Genomic DNA, 23,215 nt, shown 5'->3' with positions numbered 1-23,215 from the left:
TAGATTAGGTATTCAATTAGGTCTAAATTGGAAGAAACATTTAAAGCTCACACTTCAGAAGGTCAAAGAATAAACAAAACTTAGATTTTTCGTTCATTTTTCCACTTGTGACGGTCAACTGGTGGGAAAAAAAGAATAAATAAAATAGCAAACTATAATCTAATAATCTCAAACAGAATTTTGGGGGGGATTGCTATTTAACATTCCATGTAAAAGTTCTTTACCCCAAATGTAAATGATTAACCCCCTTCAGGAACTTGCAAGTGATAATATGTTAGCTTTAGCATTGCCGTACCTCCACTTATTTTCTTCTTTTATCTGCCGCACACTATATATGATTAGGATTTACTAAAGCAGTAAACTTTGTTGGGAGGAAGGGTTGGTTAGAGCCAGAAAATGCACCCCACGGGTGATTCTTCAGAATACTCCCCTCTGAAAAAGTCAGCCACATGTGTTTAATTGTCCCAGCACATCACCAAACTCCGGAGTCAGACTTGAATTTACCCACCGAATCTCAGACGTCCAGGCCTGAGGAGTTACTTCTTGATTTTACACTCTGTTGCTCCAGAATATAAGTATCTGGACCTCACCCAAATGCTTATGCATACTCAAAACACAAAGGAGTTTAGAATGATTTGGAATCGTTGCAGCATGAATTAGAGACATTTGGGATATATAACAGAGAATAATTACCGAATATTTAACAAAATGTCCCTCGTTTTGAATGGTCTTGGAGCTAGGATTTGTTTTTATATTTTAAAAAAGTTAAAAAAAAATCGAAAGATGACTATTTCACGGCATAGGAAAATGATTTAAAATTCAAGTTTCAGGTTCATAAATAAAGTTTTATTGGAACACTGACACACTCATGCCTTCACTTATTGTCTATGGCTTCTTTCACACTACATCAGCAGAGTTGAGTAGTTTTGATAGAGACAATATGGCCTGCAAAGCCTAGAGTATTGATTTTCTGACACTTCCTAGAAAAAAAAAATGATGCTCCCTGCTTTATGCCATTGTCAGAGAGAGTCCTGTGCCAGGGGTCACAAGAGGTCAGAGTCAGGTGTGCTCCCTTCTGTTCTTTTATTTGCATATGAATGCATATAAAATGATCTATCTGAGCTCTACATAGCCAGGAGCATAGCTTGTGTAACTATCTATAATGTTTTCGGGTACTCTAGATGACAAGTCACAGGAAGACCCCTGATGGAGTCCAGTCTTTAGGTACATGAGCACTTGTCACAGATGGACTGAAGAACGAAGAAACTCATTTCCTTCAGGGCACTATATCTGGCCCAACAAGGTCATCAGAAGATTCTAACGTGAATGCTGCTAGCCACAGGATACCGGTTTCGTGGCCTTCTATGTGGCCTCAAGTTTTTTGGTGGTTTGTTTTTGTTCTGTTATATTTTTATGCTCTTTAAATAACCAGGCCACATTTTGGAACGTTCAAAAGTCATTTGGTTCCCCCACCCCCCCACAATGGAGGGTGGGATTTGCATGCCTTTAAGATTATTTAAAAGGGTTTCCCTGGGTTACTGTGACACTCAAAGTTAAATAAAACTTTGCGCCGTGACATATACGATTCCTCTGGAGTTACATTCCAGGGGACTGAAATTCTACCTTCCTATTCCCAGCACTCTGTGAAACCAAGAACACTTGCTTCTGCTTCACAGCAGCAGAGACTATGATTAATATTCTGTGATTAACATTCCACTGGTCTGAGAGGAAGGAGGACAGAGTTCAGTTCCATTTGTGCCTGCAACTAATTTTGCAGCTTTAAGCTCCTCATTTAAATTTTACAGGCTTCAGTGTTTTAAAGTTACAAACTAATATAGGTTGACTGGGTGACCTTGGTGACTCCAAAGCATGATACCTTTATTTTAACTTATGGAGGATTGCCTCTTCCCTTATTGAACTGATTCCAAATACCTTGATTTTTCCTACAAGCTATACATTTGCTGCCTATCCGAAATCAGGTGGAATTTGTTTTGTTTTTGACATAATTAAACCATCGCAATGAGTAGACATGATGAAAATGTCGTAGTGAAATATTGCCTGCTACGTTTAACAGAGAAGTCATCAGTAGAAGGCACCAGTTAATGATGATATGGAACATGAGAGCAATAATAATAAAATAAGCCATGCGAGGTAACTAGTTCTGTATACATAAAACAAGAACATCCTGGCGGTGAAGATGTGGAGGAGGGGGGAAAATCTCGAGAAATTTTATTAAAAGCCAAAACCAAAACCAATCTTCTTTCATCCAGCAAAACAAACACAACTTTTCAAATGTCCATCTTCTTCCATTTCGCCATATTCCAAGGTCAAGTTAGTTTGCTGGTATTTGTTGACTATTAAAGGCACAACGTTTGTCAGTTCATCCCTCTTCAGACTTTGTCAGTAATGAAACAGGGAGAAGGGTGAAGAGAAGAGGCAGAAGCAACCAATAGAGAAGGGATCACAGAAGGTAAGAGGAAAGGAGAGCGAAAATGTGTATAAATTTCAAGTTGATGATAACATTCTAAGACCACTGCACATTTTTATTTTGTATTGTTTGTAGAAAAGAATCTTCGACCTCACAAAACACCTCGTGAATGTGTTTTGTTCTTCCTGACCCAGCCAAAGAACAGAAAATTGAGTTCAAGATTGACTACAAATATCCAATATGAGAAAGTTCTATTTGAGGTTGACTACAACACTTCATCCCAAAGATTTTTTTTTAAATGGTAAGTTTGGACAGCCTGTTGTCTTTTCACATAGTGCCCTGGTGAGTGGCCAGATGGTTGAAGTTAATGTCTGCTTTTCTACAGCTTGAGGATTGAATCAGAAAAAGGAGCATAAGGGTTTAGTTTTGAAAGTAAACACTTTTTAAATAACCTGGAGGATGATTTGTTATATATAACTAAGTTGCATATGATATCTTTTTACTTCTTGTTTATAGAAATACTTACTCTAGGCAAGTGGTAGTTAACCATTCCACGTTCATAAGATTGCCTCTTCAGCAAGACCTCCAAACAGGCTGCTCCTTTTTGATGAAATGGTTATGCTTTAACTACTATTCCTTAGGTTACTTTGATAGTTTGCTGTGGGAATATGAAACATTGTTCGTATTCTCTCACTTGCCATTCAAGACAAGTTTGAATGTAGAGAATCGGCATTTTGTTTTGGAAAGAGGACTGATTCAAGATCGAACACAGGATTCACTAATACTGAATAGAGAAAGTTATCAATCTGTGCCTTAGCGCTCATCTAAAATCAGGGCAATGGACACAATTTAGCATTTCCATCTCTAAAATTTCATGATTAGAGTAACATCCAGAGAGACATGAGATAATGCTGGAGATGAATTATTACAATGAAATTCTCCTGCACAGAGTCCCAAGTACCGTAAGGATGGGGCTGTTCATGACTGTCGGCGGACTGATAGCACATTATTGCCACGTGAAGTAAGCAAAAAACTACCAACTTATTTAACTTCTCAGAATGAAAAAATATGAGGAGGTTGTTAAGGGCAAAAAATCAAATAAATCATGGTCCCCGTCCTTAAGCAAGTGTAGGGATGTTTATAGATGAATATATAAACCGAGTTAAACTGCTATGTAGTAGTAAATAAGAAGTATGTATTCAAACAAAAGGATTCAGGGATTTAAACTATTTGCTGATTATATTCATTTCTTATTGCTGTTGTAACAAATTGCCACAAACTTAGTGGTTTAAAATATTTATTATGTTACAGTTCCAAAGATTGGGGTCAAAATGGGTCTCAACTGGGCTAGTTAATGGACTGATGGGGCTTTGTTCCTTTTGTGGAGGCTTTAGGAGAGAATTCATTTTCTTGCTTTTCCACCTGAATTTCTTGGCTCCTGGCTGTCTTCCAACTTCAAAGCCAGCGATAGCCAGTGGAGCTTGTCTCGGATCGCATAACTCTGACACTGACTATTCTGACTCCCTTGTTCACTCCTTGGACCCACCCAGATAATACAGGATAGTCTCCTATCTCAAAGTCAACCTATTAGCAATCTCAATTCCATCTTCAGGTTTAATAATCCCTTGCCATGTAAGATAATACAGGATCTGGGGATTAGTATGTAGACATCTTTAAATTAGTATATGGGCATCGTTCTGCCTATGACACTGAGAGAATGATAAATGTTGACTTTCTATTTAGCTCTGATGAGCAATTCCAGTTAATCTTACTCATGCTGCCCTTAAGAACATGCATACTGTTTCATAACTTTGAAGTCCTTCACAGGTTTGATATGAACCTTTGACAATTCATTCAGGACAGAGGATTGGATTAGAAAATCCCATTGTTTCTATGGGCGCTGTGAACCCTTATCCCCCCTGCCCATGCTTAATTCTGGTTCATCCTGACCATGTGTTGTCTCAGTTTGTACATCTCCAAGGAAATGATGTTTTATCAGTACCATCTGTTTTTTTATAGACCATGAATCATCAATTGGCTCCCAGGACCCTAAGGCCTTAGATACTTTAATACTAATTCACAGGTCTTTGATGGTATCACTACAAAGAAGACTGGAAAGTTTTTTGTTTTTTGTTTTTTTCCTAAGACAGAGCTGCAGTGAAAACTCATTGATGGCCTTCAGTATTAAATAATTCTTGCTTCCAAATAATATGATGATAAGAAATTAGGACAACTAATTATTCTACGTTGCTGTAGGAAGGTGACTCCTTATCAGAAAATTTCCAAATTATTCTTCACGATTCTTACGTTCAAAAATCAAATTCAATATTTTAGAACTAATAGGAACTGAGGGTGAAGAACACAGTCATAGGAAGCATTATGGGCCTTACCACATCATCCTAAAGAAGAAAAGTAAAATTGAATTGCCAGGGTGTGGGAAATGAAATTACTCAGTTTTTTTCAAGTAAGAAAAGAACATGGTCTCCAGATGTTTATTTTAGTCATAGCAATGCTGGGACCAGAAGCAAGAATGCTGATTCCTTGATTCGTTTATAGCTTTAAGGTAGATCTACGGAGTAGAAGTTGAAGACACATAGTAGAAACCCATTTAAATGCTTCCCTCTTTTGACAATAACATTCAATATCTTTTGACTCTAAGGGATATATTTGTTAAATTATAGACATAACAACACAGTTATAAAATTTAAAGAATTAAAATCATTCATAACTCCCTGGCCTGCTTATGGTTAAAGTTTTTGTTAGATATCTTTCTATTTGGTAATAATCTCTTCTTGGATGATATGAAAGGAATCAACATTTCTTAACAGCCTATTTTTTTCCCCATCCTTCATAATTCAACCAATCTTACTTTACCAACTTATTTACAAGTCTTACATATAGTTCTTCAGAGTCTAACAAAAATAAAAATAAACCAAATAGACAAAAAATAAACCAAAAAATGATAGACCAAATTTGCCCTTATGGAAGTTCAGAAATGGAATTTATGCAGGCATCATCTTTCCACTATTCATAAACCCCAGGACGATTACATGGCATTACTAAGAAAAAAAAAAAAAATAGAAAGAGAGAGGAAAAAAGAAGAACATTTGGATACTACTTTGTGCAAATGTTATGTCAACTCTGGGAAACAAAGAGATCTAGAACAAGGCTACAAATTCTTCAAAGAGCTTATGGTATATAATTGCATAACAAGACATATACTTCCAGAAATTTCAATTTCAATACAAGGAAGCCAATCATTAAGAACCGAATGAGGGCTCCACACAAAACTGCCAAATGCACGTAGGAGAGCTCATTTTTGTGTACAATAAAAAGCACTTGGGAACGCTTTCTGGAAGAAGCTAAGATTTGAATTGTTCCTTCAGAGAAAATGAGGGCTTCGGTCATTCACCTTCCCTCCTTCATTTAAATAAGCATTTCTTGGTTACTTGTTGGAAATATTGCAGACCATGTAGTTTGGTGTGTGTCTGAAACCTGATAAAAATGACTACCTAGATTTACTTTAGTTAGGCTTTACTTCAAGTCACTACCATGTCAGCAGACAAGCATGGTAAATGTTGGCACGAGACCACGAATAGAAGTGAGTAGTCTAGGCTGTCTTATATCTACTTAGTTCCTCCAGAGAGAGAGGCTTCCGATTTTCAGCATGCAGGGAAGAAGAAATCCAAGGCAGATGTGCAATGTTATAGGTTAGAGGGAGCTATCTCAGCATTTCAGGGTAATCCCATAAGAGCATAGGGAAATCAGAGCTATGCCACAGTTACATTTTTTCCGTGTGTTATTTCCCTCTGCTTTGGGCCCACACAAGGTTTCAAGGCAGAGGGTCTGGTCATTATCCAACACACTATTAGTGCTAAGCATCGTGTAAGGGGGCACGAGACAGATAAGCTCTCCGCCCTGGTGGAGTATACATTCTGAAAGAAGTTATATAAAATAGACAGTGGGGAAAATCATGGAGAAGAAAGATTGATGTATAGAGGTATAGCCTGTTTATGAGATAAAAATGAGTATCCAATGAGTATCTTTGGAACAGAGAATAAACATACAGGAATGATAGGGGATAGTTTGTGTCAATTACTAAAAGAAATAAAATGAAGAATCTGTTATCCCAGGGAAAGGCACTTGAACATTATACTAAAAATCATGAGGAGATGTTAAAGTCTATTGGAAAGAGGGAGATGACTTTTTCCGAGAAGATTAAACTAGCTACAGGATACCGTGGATTTGGAGGATCAGAGACCAAAGGGGGAAAATACGAGTGTGGTAGTTAATTTTATGCATCCACTTGGCTAGACCGCAGGATGCCCAAACATTTGGCCGAACATTATTTTGGGTGTGTCTGTGAAGATGTTTCTGGATGAGATTAACATTTGAATTGGCAGACTGACTGAAGTAGAGGCTTTCCCTCATGTGGGTGGGCTTCATCTAATCAGCTGAAGGTCTGAATAGAAAAAAAAAAAAAAAAGCTGACCCTCTGAGGAAATTTGCTCTATCCTGACTACTTCCAGCAGTTGGGACATTGGTTTTGCGCCTTTGTACTCCAACTGAAATATCTACTCCTCCTGGGTCTTGAGCCTGCCAGCCTTCAGACTAGAACTGCGTACACTTTTGGTTCTGTTTCTCTGGGGAAGTCTGGCTAATACAGAAAGTTACCTACCTTTTGCTGCATTCCAGGTGAAAGGTGGTAAGGGCAGGGACTAACTAAGGTGGTGACTCTGAAGGGGCAAAAGAAGGAATAAATGAGAATGGCATTTACAGGAAAGTAAGCAGAACTTAGTGAGTGAATAATTGACTGACTGGAGCCGGGGGAAGGGACCAAAGTTTACTGAGTTCCTGACTCTGTTTGGTTTTCCTAGAAGTAGAGGCACGAAGCAAAACTTTTTTGGTAACACTTTATTTGTGCATGAATTCTTCAAGAAAGAAAAATAAAGGGAAATAGAGAGATAAGGAGGGAGGGCAAGCCACAGCTTTATAAGAAAAACAAATGGTCAGTCATGTGGGCCTTTTCTGGACAGGCTGTATGGAATCACTTCGACTTGCAACTATCTGAGGCAGGAAAGGAACAACAGAGTCCATTTTTTTTTTTTTTTCAGCCGGTCAGTTGTTCTCTTTCATCTCTTATTGGTCCAAGTTCATCCTACAGGGCATTAATGCCCTTGAATTTGGACGACCTTTGGGGAAGCCACATCTCAGGACAACTGAGATGGCCTAGGGCTCAGAGTGAGCCAGCCAGCCGGTTTTAGAGAGTTCCCGCTGTGCCTGCCTGCCTGCCTCAGGGCCTGGCTCTGTGAGCTGATGATGCTTCGTACAGTCCTGTGTCTTCTCACACTCGAACAACAAAAAGAGAGCCCAGGTGGGAGGCTGGTGGTGTTCAGTAGAGGCATTGGGCAAGGTATGTCATGAGCGCCTCTCAGGTGATCTGTAGAGTGGGAGTAACCGGCTGAGCAGAAGGTGCTCTAAGGACAAGCCTCTACTATGAAGGAAATAGGGCTCAACAAGTCTCTTTCTAGGGAATATAAGAGCTTCCTTAATGGTTACAAAAATATGCTGGTGCCGGGTACTCATCCTGGAGGGACATCTGAACACTATGGGCCAGTGAATCTGGAAAAGAGCAAAATTGGGTCTGGAAGAGTCCATTCCTGAGAGAACGATGGTACCGTTGACCAGGACACGAAAATCTTAAGGAGAAACTGACATTTCCCAGAAGAGGAAAATGAATCATCTGGGTTTACACTGTTGACTGTGATCCTGAGGTGATATCTTGCAGCAAGTATCAAAGAATCATGAATCAATGAAAAGTTAATGATTAAAAGGACATTAGAGGCTGCTGTGTTAACATTTCTTCTTCTTCTTCTTTTTTTTTTTAACACTTATTTCAGAGACGGTGGAAGATAAGATTCAGAGAAGGTTAATGATTTTACAAATGTTACGAAATATTAGTTACAGAAGTGGGCCAGGAAAACAAATTCCTTTCATTCAGGCCGTTACTTCTTGACCTAGTCACATGGGAGGCACTAGGAATCCTGAGTTCTCATCCCTGATTTTCTGGTGAGAGTGGGTTTTGCCTTTTCACCTCTCAAATGGAAATGCCGGACAAGAAAACCCCCATCATCCCCTCTAGCTCGGATATCCAGGCATTCTCTGATGCACACACGAGAGCAGAATGGCTGAAGAATTAGATTTATAAGTTTCGATGACATTCAAGATTCCTGATTAACACCCCCTCTCTGTGGTTACATGAACATGCGGGTGCCAGGCATTCATCCTGAAAGGACATCAGATAACTATGGGCTGGTGAATCTAGAAAAGTGACAAACTGGGTTTAAAATAGTCAGTTCCTGAGAGAATGATGGTTCCGTTGGCCAAGGCAAGAAAACCCCAGGAAGAAACTTACATAGATGGAAAATTGACAGAGAACAGGAGGTCAGTGATCAAGCTTCATGGTACATCTTAATTTATGGTGTGGCGGGAAGAGAAGACACCATGAAGAAAACCCACAGAGAAGAAGTGGGTAGTGAAGTAGGAGAAGAACAGGAAAGTCCCCAGGGCTGAAGAAAGAGGAAGGGCTGAAAGGACTGATAAAAAATGGTAAGTGCCACAAACATCAAGATGGGGATTGAGAAATAGCCATGAAATGTGGCAACAGAATCTTTATATTGAAACACTTAAAGCACAGTGGGCAAAGGCTTGAGGAGTTAACTATTTATAAGAAAATGGATACAAGAGGGGAGATAATATTGCGTGTAGGCTGTTCAAAGACATATTAGAGTAAGAAATAAAGTCTGTAAAATTAGGGACAGTGTAAGTATGTTTCTAGGCAGAGGAGAAGAGGAAAAGATAGATTTGGAAAAGAGAATTTATCTGAAGGAATAAGGTGCCAGAGAGATGGGAGAGGGGAAGTACCCTCAGCACAGACAGAGGGAATGATTTTGGCAAGGAGAAAGGCACCCCTTTTTCTGAAAAGGGAGTGGAAGAACAGTAGGAACCTGAAAGTACCAAGAAAGTTAGAGGCAGAAGTGGATAGACATAGAGATCATTTGAAGTGAAGGAAAGAGTAGAGGAGGGATGTCGTGACACAGGATCTATCTTCCCAGTCAACGTGGAGGCAAGACCCAGATTGGGTGGGTGGACTGAGAAGCTGAGGACTGAGGCAAATGATTTCAGCAGGGCTGGAGAAAGAAGCGACAGTCAATTAAAGAATTGTGAGCTGCTGGGGCACCTGGATGGCTCGGTTGGTTAAGCGATCAACTCCTGATTTCGGCTCAGGTCATGACGTCACAGTTGGTGGGTTTGAGTGCCACATCAGGCTCTGTGTTGACAGTGTGGAACCTGCTTGGGATTCTCTCTCTCTCTCTCTCTCTCTTTCTCTCTCTCTCTCTCAATCTCTCTCTCTTTCTCTCTTTCTGTTCCTCCCTTGCTCATGCTCTTTCTCTCTCTCTCTCTCTTTCTGTTCCTCTCTTGCTCATGCTGTCTTTCTCTCTCCCTCTGTCACTCTCAAAAATAAATAAATAAACCTAAAAACATTGTAAGCTGCTGTGAGGTAGTTTACAGTAAATAAACCGTAAATGTTTTGGTGGTTCTCATATGCACGATTTTGTGCCTTTTATTTTCGTGTGGGGGACTAAGAGTTGAATTGTAGAAAGTCGATTTCCCAGGGCTGGGGATGGGCAGAACTGAAAATTAAAGGATATAAAGTATCTAGGACTCTAATTAAGGCAGCTTCAAGTTGCTGGATCAGTGTTTCAGGATGAATGGTTAGGCACCGAAATCATAAAGTTACACATAAACTAGATAAAGTGGAGGTATTAGGGACTGGCCAACTTGCTGGGTGGTAGAAAAAGATCAGCAATATTATTTATTTCTTCAGGATTCAGGGTGACCCTAGCTTGGATCTTGGTTATATAAGAGTATGAGTGGAGCTAAAGGCATAAAGGATTTTGTTAACACTGTCTTTTTATGAGTTAGATGATTGTATACATTCTATTAAGCATTGTGACTTAGTCAGACCTGGCATGGAATTATTCCTAAAGCACAAGAACTCTTTGATAAGCATTTCCTGGGTATCTATAATAATGGAACAAAAAAAAATTACAGAGATCGCAACAAGTTTTTTAATCAACAATTAATCCTAGGAACAAGATGTAAAATTGCATTCATTACAGAAAAGCTCCATTTACTTTATCGTTCTAACAAATAAATAATTTGAGATAGTTTGAGGAAATTGATAATAAGAGGTAAGGACGAAGTTCAGACCCCCGGATCTGAATAACAATGTCATTGGATAAAGCTCCCTGGTATTTCTGTAGTTATGTATTTCTTTGTTTATTGGAGCTCCACTGAGAATGTTTAATTTATCAAAACAAGGTTCTCTTTACAAGATGGTCTTATGAACAACATAAAGACCACAGTGTCTTAGATGAGCTCCTGCTCAACCATAATTAGAAATCGATACTCTAATTTTCCAAGCCATATTGCTAGTGAAGGTAAAGTCTGATAATTTCTACCAACTGGTTGGTGACTGTGCCAGGAGTTTCTAGAGAACAGTCAGCATGATGAGGGAAATAGATGTGCTCTCAACTCCTGCAGGAAAGTCTGTAATTCTCACTCATCAGCTGTATCAGGTGAGATGACAGCTTGGAAGTCTGATGTGTCTGTCGCCTCCCTGTGAATTAGAAGAGAATTAGAAAAGGGGAGAAAAGAAAAGGGGGAAAAATGACCTCATTAGAAGGAGAAAGCAAAAAACCAAACTGCTTGCTGTTTTGGACACTGGATATCGGGAGACAAAACTTTCCAACATACACAAAATAAATGGAAAAGAGCCATCACCAACCATGAAATTAGCACAGAAGGAATTCAGCTGTCACTTCACCTCTGTCTAGAAACTGGATTCTGGTGGTGGTTCTGATGAGCAGATGGATAGTACAGAGGATGGGGAGGCATCAGCCTATTAATTTATCTGGAGGATTTCAGAGGACAAATGGGAAAGATTCTTATCTAAGTGAGCTTAAACTTCCACAGAGGCACAAGGCATATGTCTAGAATGCTTTACTTAGAAATGGGCTCTGATGTTGTGCATTAATTTCTTAGTGAAATACCATCTTTAAATGATCTGATCAGTTAGTCATCTGTAGCTACACCCAAGCAGCAACTCCGGGCCACCAAACTGGTAAAAAGATTCTGCCTTAAGTCAATAGTAAAGACAAAGGCGGCTAATCCTCCAAATTTTCGAGTGTTTTCACACATGCCGTAACTCTGCGTTATGGGAGTTACTTTAGTCATACCACATAGCTGGGAGGAAGATGTGCATCAGGAAAATACTTTCTGGGGGATTCATTGCCCTCAGCATTGTGCAAGTTAATTAGAAATTAGCTATTTGGGCGCGCCTGCGTGGCTCAGTCAGTTAAGCGTCCGACTTCAGCTCAGGTCACGATCTCGCGGTCCGTGAGTTCGAGCCCCGCGTCAGGCTCTGGGCTGATGGCTTGGAGCCTGGAGCCTGTTTCCGATTCTGTGTCTCCCTCTCTCTCTGCCCCTCCCCCGTTCATGCTCTGTCTCTCTCTGTCCCAAAAATAAATAAAAAACGTTGAAAAAAAAATTAAAAAAAAATAAATAAACATTAAAAAAAATTAAAAGGAAAGAAATTAGCTATTTGTGTATTACATAACTAAAATGGTTAGGATGGTGGGTCATGTAATAACAGGCAAGATTTTCTTTAGTATAGCTTTTTCTGTGCACGGAAATAGCTTTTGTTTTATTCTATTACTGAAAGATATTGAAAAATGTGGTTGTAGCTACCCCATGTTGTAATGCCTGATGTGAAAGCGGTAGGTGTCTATCCTTCCCAGGCATCTTGGATGTCAGGACCTTTCTGTCATTCATCCTTTTGATGGCAAGCAGACACAGTGCATGGTACAAATAAAAATGATTTTTTTCCCTCCTTGTTTCTCTTTTTTTCCCCTAAGGCTTACCTTTGACAATTACAGACCTTCTCAGATCTCTTTCCCTTTCAATTCTTACATGAATATTTGTGACAAGGATATCACAGAATGACCGTTGTTTGTCTATTGCAAGATTTTTTTTTTTTTTTCTTCTGGGAGACATCAGACATCATGCTCAGCCACTGGGCTGCTGTGTTTTGTGAAATCTAGCTGGTCAGCTGGAGGGGGCTAGTCCCTCTATGAGGCTTTACAGAAGCACCATAGCATCAAAATTTGGATCCTATCTGAGAGAAGATGGAAAATAAGCAGAAATGAGTTGTATCTTTGTGCCTAGATTTAAAAACAGGACTTTGGATTCCAGGAACAAGAAAACTTGAAAGGGAACTAACTACTCTCAAATTGACCTTGTCAGGTGTTCAAAGATTTCCCCGAAGTTATACGTTTCTTTTTATTTTCAGCTATACATCAAGATCGTTATCTTGCTGTAACCTGAGCTTTTTCCATTCTGAATAATAAAAGATGAAATATTAGATAAATAACACTCTATTTCCGTTACTCCCAACTGGAGGAGTACCACAGTCTTTTATTTGGTGATTTTATTTCTACTGTTTTGGTTTCTCTTTGTTTTTAATGTAGCAAAAAGAACTATTTTTAAAAGTTTTAAAAGGTATCACATTATGCTATACCGCTGAATAAACCCATCAGTGGTTCTAGGTGTCTGTTTTAAAACACTCAATTTGGCTTGATAGAACTTTTCTCAATCAAGTGTCATTATTTACTTAATCTACTTGTTTATTTAATTAATGTCTGTTTCTTCTATTGAACTATTAGCTTTATGTGGACCATATCAGTTTATCCATCTATTATTTTTTATAACTCATACAGCACGAACAACACAGAAATATTTTCTGGCCACATGGGGCTTACCGTTTAGTGGGGGGAAAAATCAAACAGGTTATAACTTAAAGTGTGATATTCAACTTTAGAGAAAATAACACCTCAGGACTACATGGCAGGAATATCCAGCCAGCCTGGGAGATGAGATTGGTTCAGAAAAAAATGTCTGGTATTAAGTGATATATAAGCTGAAACTCAAATGAAGAACGGAAGCTAACCAGCCAGTGAAGATGGCTTAGAATGTTTCTGGAGCAGGGGAAAGATGCTAAAAGAATTATATTATGAATGCTTGTAATATGGTTCAACGTGGATGGTCCTTGGTGTGTGAGTGACACAAAAGGATGCTAGACAGATGAGAAGGATTGTATGAACCATCCCTGAACTCAAGAGCATCAGAAAGCCACTGAAGTGTTATACACAAGGATTCAGAGGACCGCAGTAACACATTCAAACTCTTGGACTTCATTGTAGAGAATGACCTGGGGGAAGGAATGGAGGCAAGCAAGTTAGAGGACAGTTTCAATAACCCAGGTGAGTAACTAGGGTGACTTAGAATGGGAAAATGATGGAGCTATTGGGAAAAGAGAAAAACCTGAAAAATTATTAGGTGATAGGCTGAACAAGAGTTGATTTTTGACTGAATACCGAAAACAAAGGAGAGGAAAGAGTCAGGGGAAACTGATTCTGGCTTGGGCAGTGGGAAATGCCTAAGGAGAAACTATTTGGCGGAGAGGTACAGATGACACATTCAGTTTTGGCTATAAGCTTAAGATGCCCAGCAGCCATTGGGGCACCTGGGTGGCTCAGTCGGTTGAGCGTCCCACTGGGCTCAGGTCACGATCTCACTGTGAGTTCGAGCCCCGCGTGGGGCTCTGTGCTGACAGCTCAGAGCCTGGAGCCTGCTTCGGATTCTGTGCCTCCCTCTCTCTCTACCCCACCCCCTTAGCACTCTGTCTTTCTCTGTCTTCCAAAAATAAATAAACATTAAAAAAAAAAAAAAAAAGATCCCCAGCAGCCATCAAAGTTGCAGACACTAGTCCACAGTGTCCACGGCAGAAGAGGAGCTTTACAAAAACGCTGAGAGGAAAGAAGGTTAGAATTATAGAAGTCAATGGAAGAATATGTTCCAAGGAAGGAGTGGTTAACACGTAATGAAAAATCCCCAATAGATGCACAAAAATAATCAGTCACCTAAACATTAGTGGCTTTGGTAGCATGGTAAGGGAGAAAGCTGGATTGCAGTGGGATATAGAGAATGGAAATTAAAATAGGTAACATTTACAAGGTGCTTAAAGAAGAAGAGACGTAGAGGGGTAACTGGAAGGGTATGTGCAGTTAGCGAATTTTTTTTTTTTTTTTAATATAACTGATGCTCACACATGCTACCTACTTTTGCAAAACAAGCAGGAGAGAGTAACTGAAGGCGCCAAAGTAATTGGAGAAAGTGTTCAAATCTTTATATTCCAGAATGATATATGATTTTACAATATGTAGGTGAAATCAAATATCAGAATATTATACTAATTATACCAATAAAAATTACAGCAGTATTCTATTTTCACGCAATTTCCATTGTCTGTCAAACATAATAAAAAATGTGTTAGGAGTGGAGCTTATTTTGACTCATAACTTCCTTAATATGAACTTAGTTCGGATTTTATTATTTACAAGATGTTTTAAGTTGAACTTTTTGGAGCATATCCATCCATTTGTTACACGCTTCCTGTTAAAAGTCTTCAACTTTCTGAGTAACAGTATTGAGCATTATGTTAAACAGCCACAGGGTGCAAAGTTATGCAAATGTCTTGTTCAGGGTAAAGTAAGAAAGTTTGTTGTATAAACTAGTCAGATATGTTACACTGATGAGAGCAAAATAAGTCTTGACACATTTCTGGCAAGTGTAGAAAACTGTGAGATGTATTCTCTACCACACACGAAGAGTTGCATCAGAGCAACAGAGGATATCATTGTTGAGTCTACAAAAGGCCAGGAATATACTGTACTTGGGCAGACCCTGCCTCCTTCCCAGGGGGACAAGCACAGAGACCTCGAAGACTCTCCAGGTTGAACCCATTCAGCGATTTTGAAACTATCTGATAGTTCAGACTGGAAAGTTAGGGGCCACCATTGAAGAGCTCAAGAGGTGACAAATTCCACAAGGACGTGCATTTGGTGAAGACGTCCCATGCGAGCAGACACTAATCAGCTCCTACACAAGGTGAATGGAAATCGCAGGGAACTCATGGAGATTATTAGAGAGAAAAAAGAGTTGGAAGTTACTTTCATTTGATCCACACTTCTTTTTTTTTTTTTGTTCTATGGATAAAGTTGTGGGAATCATTCCAGAAAATAAAATGGAAAATGCAAATGTTGGTTGTTTGCCCAATAACAGAAACTGTTGTGATTTAAGTTTTTGGAAGGTTTGAAATGAAAGAGAGTCCAGGTAGGGTAAACTAGAGCCCATGGGCCAAATCAAACCATCACCTGTTTTTGTTAATAAAGTTTTATTGGAACACAGCTTCACTCATTTTTTTATGTCTTGTCTGTGGCTGAGGCATAGTCTTGTGATAGACACTTTATGGACTGCAAAGCTGCAAATATTTATTATTTGGTCCCTTAGAGAAAAAGTTTACCAGTTCTTCAGTCTGGTGAGTGAGTTTAATTTAACAGTTCTTTCTTTCCATAGGTTTCTTGCTTTCATTCCACCTATGAAAATATGCTGAAGCAAAGAGTAAATGTAAAAGATTTAATTTGTAAATTTGTGTATATGTGACTAAAGGCTTAATTACCTCTCAGTCAGTCTTCGTTGATTTGAGTGGAAACTAATGGGAGGTCGTAGAAGAAAGGGAAGTGTATAGAAGTAAATAGTGACAGCAAAATTGATAAGGAAACCTCAATTCGTGAAGTCAAATGCACTTCCAAAGAAAACATTTCCAATTTTAATATTTCAGTATCTTGTCAGATAACACAGAGTCCATGTTTAAAGGCCTTAAAAATAAAATAAGATGGGTTTCATTCTTCTATGTTCTCTTCTCCTCATAAAGTGTTAATTTCTTTATAAGGAAGGAAATAGAAGGCAGAGAAAGAAAATGTGGTGTCTATTGAAGTGCCTTTTCTCTACTGGGTTGTGGTGAAATGAAATCTAAACTCTCCAAATAAAAACTAGAATGCTCTTCTTATGATTTGCTCTGTTAAACTGGGGCTTCATTTCCACACTTCTCAAAAACTTTTTCTGTGGTAGGTTATCATAGAATTTTTTGGTAAGTGGAGTTTGAATAACTTCTATTACCTGTTCTTAGGCAAAAATAGATATCAAATGCTTGAGAAATACATGCCCTCTGCCCAAGAAATTTATTTACTTCAAAATCATACTAAGCACATTAAGTCTTCAGCCAAATATTTATTATAGAATGTACAAGACAAAATTGTTTATAGTAGATAAGCATGAAACATCTCTAAATGATCAATATTAACAGGATTTGGTTAAACAGATTATGGTCTATACATTAAACAGTCTGCTTAGAGTCACTGAAAGATACTGTAGGTAAATATTTCTTAATGAAAAATGTTCATAATCTCATCTACATGAAGGAAACAAGATACAATATGGTATGTGCATTTTGGTCTAGTTTTTATTTAAAGCTATACCTTATACTTATATCCCATTTCTTAATCTTAAAGTTTATGAGTTTTTATGTGGTTTAGTTTAGAAATACACACATTGAGATTTTAACTGTGATTATTTTAACAGTGGAATTATAGATATTTTAAACGTTAAAAATTATATATTCTCATTTTTTTTAAACACATAAGTTTTCTTTTTATATACCAGTATTATTTTGCATTTTATGAAAGGCTACTATCTAATAATTAAGTGTAGAAATAAAGTTGCAGTATATTTCAACTTCAATTGAATAGTTTTTGTTCAGTATTTAAATTTTCCCCTGATGGGGCACCTGGGTGGCTCAGCTGGTTAAGTGTCCAACTCTTGATTTTGGCTCAGGTTGTGATCTCACAGGTTCGTAAGTTTGAAGCCCATGTGGGGCTACACACTGGCAGTGCAGAGCCTGCTTGGGATTCTCTCTCTCTCTCTCTCTCTCTCTCTCTCTCTCTCTCTCTCCCTCTCTCTGTGCCTCCCCTGCTCATGCTCTCTCTCTCGCTCTCAAAATAAATACATAAAACTTAAAAAATTTAAACAAATAATTATGGAGTTACTTTGAAAAGTTTCTGAAATGCAAATGACACTATGTTTGAATTAGATTCACTTGGGTAAAAAGCTGAGAAAGATTTCTCTTGATCTTAACAGTCCTGACTGAGAAATGACCAAGGCTATTGAATTAGATGAACTTTGAAGTTTATTTCCAGTCTCATAATTTATTAACATTGCCCAGAGATATGGACCTCAGGTCCTAATTTACTTTACATCAGAGACTCTGCATTTAGAAGTCTACAGGTGGTGGTAGGAATGAAATTATGGTGGTTAAAAAATTCAATCTTAAGGGGCACCGGGGTGGCTCAGTTGGTTAAGCCTCAGACTTCGGCTCAGGTCATGATCTCATGGTTTATGAGTAGGTCATGATCTCACCATGGTTTGTGAGTTTGAGCCCCATTTTGGGCTCTGAGCTGTCAGCACAGCTGACAATCCAGAGCCTGTTTCGGATTCTGTGTCTCCTTCTGTTTCTGTCCCTCCCTTGCTTGCACTCTCTCATTCTCTCTCTCAAAAATAAATAAACATTAAAAAAATTCAATCTTCCAAATAAAGAGTCAAGTTTAGTGATGATCATTTTGCAAAAAAAGGTAAGATAAACTTAATAAAGGCTGTTTTCTGGTTCTTTAGTTCAGTGTGTTAGTAAAGTAGATGAACTTTCACATCCTGCCATGGTTGGGGTCATGGTCATGAATCTAAGGCTTCCCTTGGAAAGGATCAAATCCATGTTTATGTAACTATGTGTTTTCTATTATAGGTGATCATTATTTGTTAAAATAACTAGCCAAGATTTCATTTCATTTCATTTTTTATTTAATACAAATTTAATTTTATTTATTTTGAGAGAGAGAGAGAAATAGAGCGTGAGCTGGGGAGGGGCAGAGACAGAGGGAGACACAGAATCTGAAGTAGGCTCCAGGCTCTGGGCTGTCAGCACTGACCCCAAAACGGGGCTCGAACCCACAAAATGTGAGATCATGACCTGAGCTGCAGTTGGATGCTTAACCAACTGAGCCACCCAGGTGCCCCTCCAAGATTTAAATTTTGATGTGCTTTTAATGAATAACTTGTAAAGCAACTTGCATTTGTTTTCTAATCAGATAGTCTGATTATGTAGTCCTTTTGATTGACTGAACATTGGATGATGTGAATGATGTGGTCTTCACTATTTTTGGTGCATGTTGGGGATATTGTACTTGTAAAATGTTAAGGGGAAAAAGATCTTCATCTCATCCTTTCCATTGAAACCTAAACTTAAAAATGTTTTATTTTTCTTAAAACCACATACGGCAATTTTCTTTGGAAATTCTTGTAATGAAATATTTTAGTTATTCTGGGAATATAATTATTTTCAATGAGTATTTGCATTTTTAATTTCTTTTTTTTTTTTTAACATTTATTTATTTTTGAGACAGAGAGAGAGCATGAATGGGGGAGGGGCAGAGAGAGAGGGAGACACAGAATCGGAAGCAGGCTCCAGGCTCTGAGCCATCAGCCCAGAGCCCGACGCGGGGCTCAAACCCACGGACTGAGAGATCATGACCCGAGCTGAAGTCTGACGCCCAACCGACCGAGCCACCCAGGCATCCCTGCATTTTTAAATAAATTAGTATTTGCCAAAGGTTAGTGGGTACTCTGAGCCACTGTCTGAGTCTTGTATGCCTTTCATGCTACTACTTCTGATAGAGCTGATCTGACTCATAATAAATTGTTGATAAAAAGAACATTGACCTATATGGGTTTAATTTTACATATTCTCATATATGAAAAGAACTTTATTTTAACAAAAGGCAAGTGAAGGGGCACCTGGTGGCTCAGTCGGTTGGGCGTCCGACTTCGGCTCAGATCATGATCTCACGGCTCCTGAGTTCGAGCCCTGTGTCGGTTTCTGTGCTGACAGCTCGGAGCAGGAATCCTGCTTGGGATTCTGTGTCTCCCTCTCTGCTCCTCCCCTGCTTGTGCTCTGCCTCTCTCTGTCAAAAATGAAAAAATGTAAAAAAAAAAAAAAGTAAAAAAAATTAAAAAAAAAGGCAAGTGAAATGTCTGACTTGCTAGTTACATTTGAAAAACTTGGAAAGAAGAAATAAAAAAGTAAAATTGTAATGTAGAAGAAAGCATGAAGCACAAACGGATAGAACTGAAAAAAAAATTAAAGAAATGCACAATTACAGTTTGAGACTTCAATATTTTTTCTCAGTAACTGATAGAGCAGGTAGATAGAAAATCAGTAAGGATAGAGAAATCTTGAAAAACACAATCAACCAACATGACCTAATTTAGATTTATAGACTATTTGCCCCACACAGCAGAATATACCATCTTTGCAAATGAACAGGACAGGATCACCAACATCCACCATATTCTGGGCCATAATGTGAACCCTAACAAATTTAAAAAATTGAAATCATGTAAGCATATTCTCTGAGTAGAAAGAAAATGAAACAAAACAAAAACAAACCCAGAAGCTGTTGAGTAAACCCCAAACTCGAAAATGAGCAATTTGAAAATTGTCCATGGTTCAAATAGAAAGTCTCAAGGAAAATTAAAACTTTGAATGGGATGAAATGCAAACACATTAGGTGGAATGCCATTGTAGCAACATTTAAAGGGAATTTTTTTAAGATTGAACAGTGTCTTAGATAAGAGAAAATGTCTTAAATTAGTGATCTTTATTTTACCTTAAGAAAGTAGGTAAAGAAGAACTAATTAAATTTATGCCTAAAACGAATATAACATTGTGTGTTAATTACACTTGGATTAAAATTAAAAAATTAAAATTAAAACGCTTAAATAAATACTCTAAAAAACAAAAGAACTAATTAAACTCAAAGCAAACAGAAGAAAGTAAATAATAAAGATGAAAAAAGATAGAAGAAATTAAAATTAGAAAAATAACAGAAAGTGATATGTGAAACCCAAAACCAGTTCTTTGCAAAGATAAATGCAATTGAGAAATCTCTTAACAGACTGACTAAGGAAAAAGAGAGAAGTCAGCATTACTAATATCAGGAGTGACACAAAGGACATCATTACAGATGCTGTATGTATTTTAAAAATGATAAAACAATGCTCACTCAAAAAGAAATAGATAACCTAAGTTGGTCCTTTTTCTACCAAAGAAATAGAATTTGAGATGAAAACATTGTAACAAAGCAAATTCAAGGCTCAGGTAGCTTCACTGGTAAATTCCACTTAACATTTAAGAAAGAAATAGTACTAATTCAATCCAAGCTTTTAGAGAAAATAGAAAAAGAAGACACTCTACAACTCATTTGATCAGGCTAGCATTTCCTTGATACCAAAACTAGACAAAAGCATTCCAAGAAAAGAAAACTGCATATCAAAATCTTATATGAACACAGACACTACTATGCTCCAACAAATATCAGCAGATTGAATCCATTAATATATGAAAAAAGATGATATCATGACCAAATGCAGTTTATTCTAGGAATACAAGTTTGGTTTAAAATTTGAAAACGAATTGATGCAGTTCATTATATTAAATGCTAAAAAAAATCTTATGATTATCTCAATATGCAGCAAAAGTATTTGACAAAATTAAGTATGCATTCATGATATGAACTCTCAATAAGCTAAGAATAGGCAGGAACTTCCTCATTCCTTAATCATTCCCTGATTAAGGGTATCTTTGAAAAACATTCAGTTACCATCATATTGAATGGTGAAAGGCTCTTCTTCTAAGATTAGAACCAAGGCAGGGGTGCCTGAGTGGCTGAGTCAGTTGTGCGGTTATGCATCCAACCCTTGATCTCAGCTCAGGTCTTAATCTCAGGGTCATGAGTTCAAGCCCTGCTTTGGGCTCCATGCTGGGCATGAAGCCTACCCCCCCCCCAAAAAAAAAAGGACCAAGGCAAAGATGTCTACTATCACCTCTGCTATCCATCGTTGTTCTGCTCAGTGCAATAAGTAAAGAAATAAAATAAAAAGCATTCATGATCCGAAATGAACTGTCTTCATAGATTACACGATTATCTATGTAGAAAATTCCAAAAAATCTATCCAAAAAAAAGTGACCCAAACTAAGTAAGTTTAGCAAGTTTATAGGATATGAGGTTAATAGACAAAAAATCAACTGTATTTTTATACACCAGCAATGAACAATCAGAAATTGAAATAAATATGTGAGTAATCTGAATGTAAAAAACAAAATCATCACTGATGAAACATACCAAAGAAGACCTAACTAAATGGAGAAATATGTTGTGCTTATGTTAGAATATTCAGTATTCAGATGTCAATTCTCCTTAAATGGATTTATAGATTCTATGTGATCCCCCTAAAAATTTCAGCATATTTATTTTAGTAGAAATTTACAAACAATTTAAAATTTATATGAATCGCCTTCTTAGCAGAGTGGGAAGCATGTCAGTCTCATAAAATATACATGAAAAGGCAAAAAAAAACTAGAGTTGTCAAAATAATTTTGAAAAAGAGCAAACTTAGAGAACTCATACTACCTGACTTGCTATAAAGCCATGATAATCAAGTAAAAATAATTTTGGCAAAATGATAAACATATAGATCATTGGCATGGAATAGAATTTCCAAAAATATACCCAACTCTGTATTGCCAATTGATCTCTTACGGCCAATTATTTTTTGATAAAGATACAAACCTAATTGAAGGAAGGAAGGCTATCATTTTATTAAACAATACTGGAAAAATGGCTAACCTTATGAAAAAGAACATTGGTTCATACCTTCACACCATACAGAAATGGTTCATTAACATCAATTTAAAATTAAAAACTGGTCAATTTGTTAAAAAAAAAACCAGAAAAAAATCTTTGAGACCTTTGGTTAAACAAAGATTTCTTGGCTATAACAGCAAAATCATGGTGCATAAGAAAAATAAAAGACAAACTGGACTTTAGCAAAATGACAAACTTTTATTCCTCAAGATAAACTTTCAAAAAAATTAAAAGAAAAACATTTTCAAAACATATATATCATAAAGGATTTTCATTCAGAATATAGTAAGTACTCCTAAAACTCAGAAACAAGAAATCATCAGTCGTATTAAATTCTGGGAAAAATATCTGAATAGATATTTCACTAAAGAAAATATGTGGATGGCAAACAAGTACATGAAAAGATATTCAACATTAGTTGTCATTGGTGAAATTTAAATTAAAGCTGCAATGAAATATCATTGTGTACCTATTAGAATGACTACATTTACAAAATATGAAACAAACAAAAACCTGAGCACAGCAAGTGCTGGTGGGGATGCAGGGCAGGCAGCTGAAACTCTCACTCATTGCTGGTGAAGTGCAGAATGGCGGTGATGCTTTGGAAAATAGTTTGACAGTTTCTTAAAAGTTTAAGCATGTGCTTACCATATGCCTCAGTAATCACACTCCTAGGGATTCACCTAATTAAAATGAAAACCTATGCTCACGGACACATCTTTATGAGTTGGCTACAATGCTTGTATTTTGTAACAGGTAAAAACTGGAAACAACTCCACTGGTGAATAGAGAAACTGAGGTAAATCCATGCAATGAAATATCAGTCAGCAACAAAAAGGAACAGAACTACTGACGCATGCTACAGAATGGATGAATCTTGAATTAATACGCCAAGTGAAAGAAACCAATCACAAAAGGCTACATTATTGTATGATTCCATTTATAGGATATCCTGAAAAAATAACACTATAGGAGCAAAAAATAGATCATGGGTTGTTGCCAGTTTTTGTGG

The sequence above is a fragment of the Neofelis nebulosa genome, chromosome 3 (assembly GCF_028018385.1).
Source record: "Neofelis nebulosa isolate mNeoNeb1 chromosome 3, mNeoNeb1.pri, whole genome shotgun sequence".
Taxonomy (NCBI): Eukaryota; Metazoa; Chordata; class Mammalia; order Carnivora; family Felidae; genus Neofelis; species Neofelis nebulosa.
The sequence above is the reverse complement of the archived record's forward strand: the minus strand, read 5'-3'. Positions refer to the sequence as shown.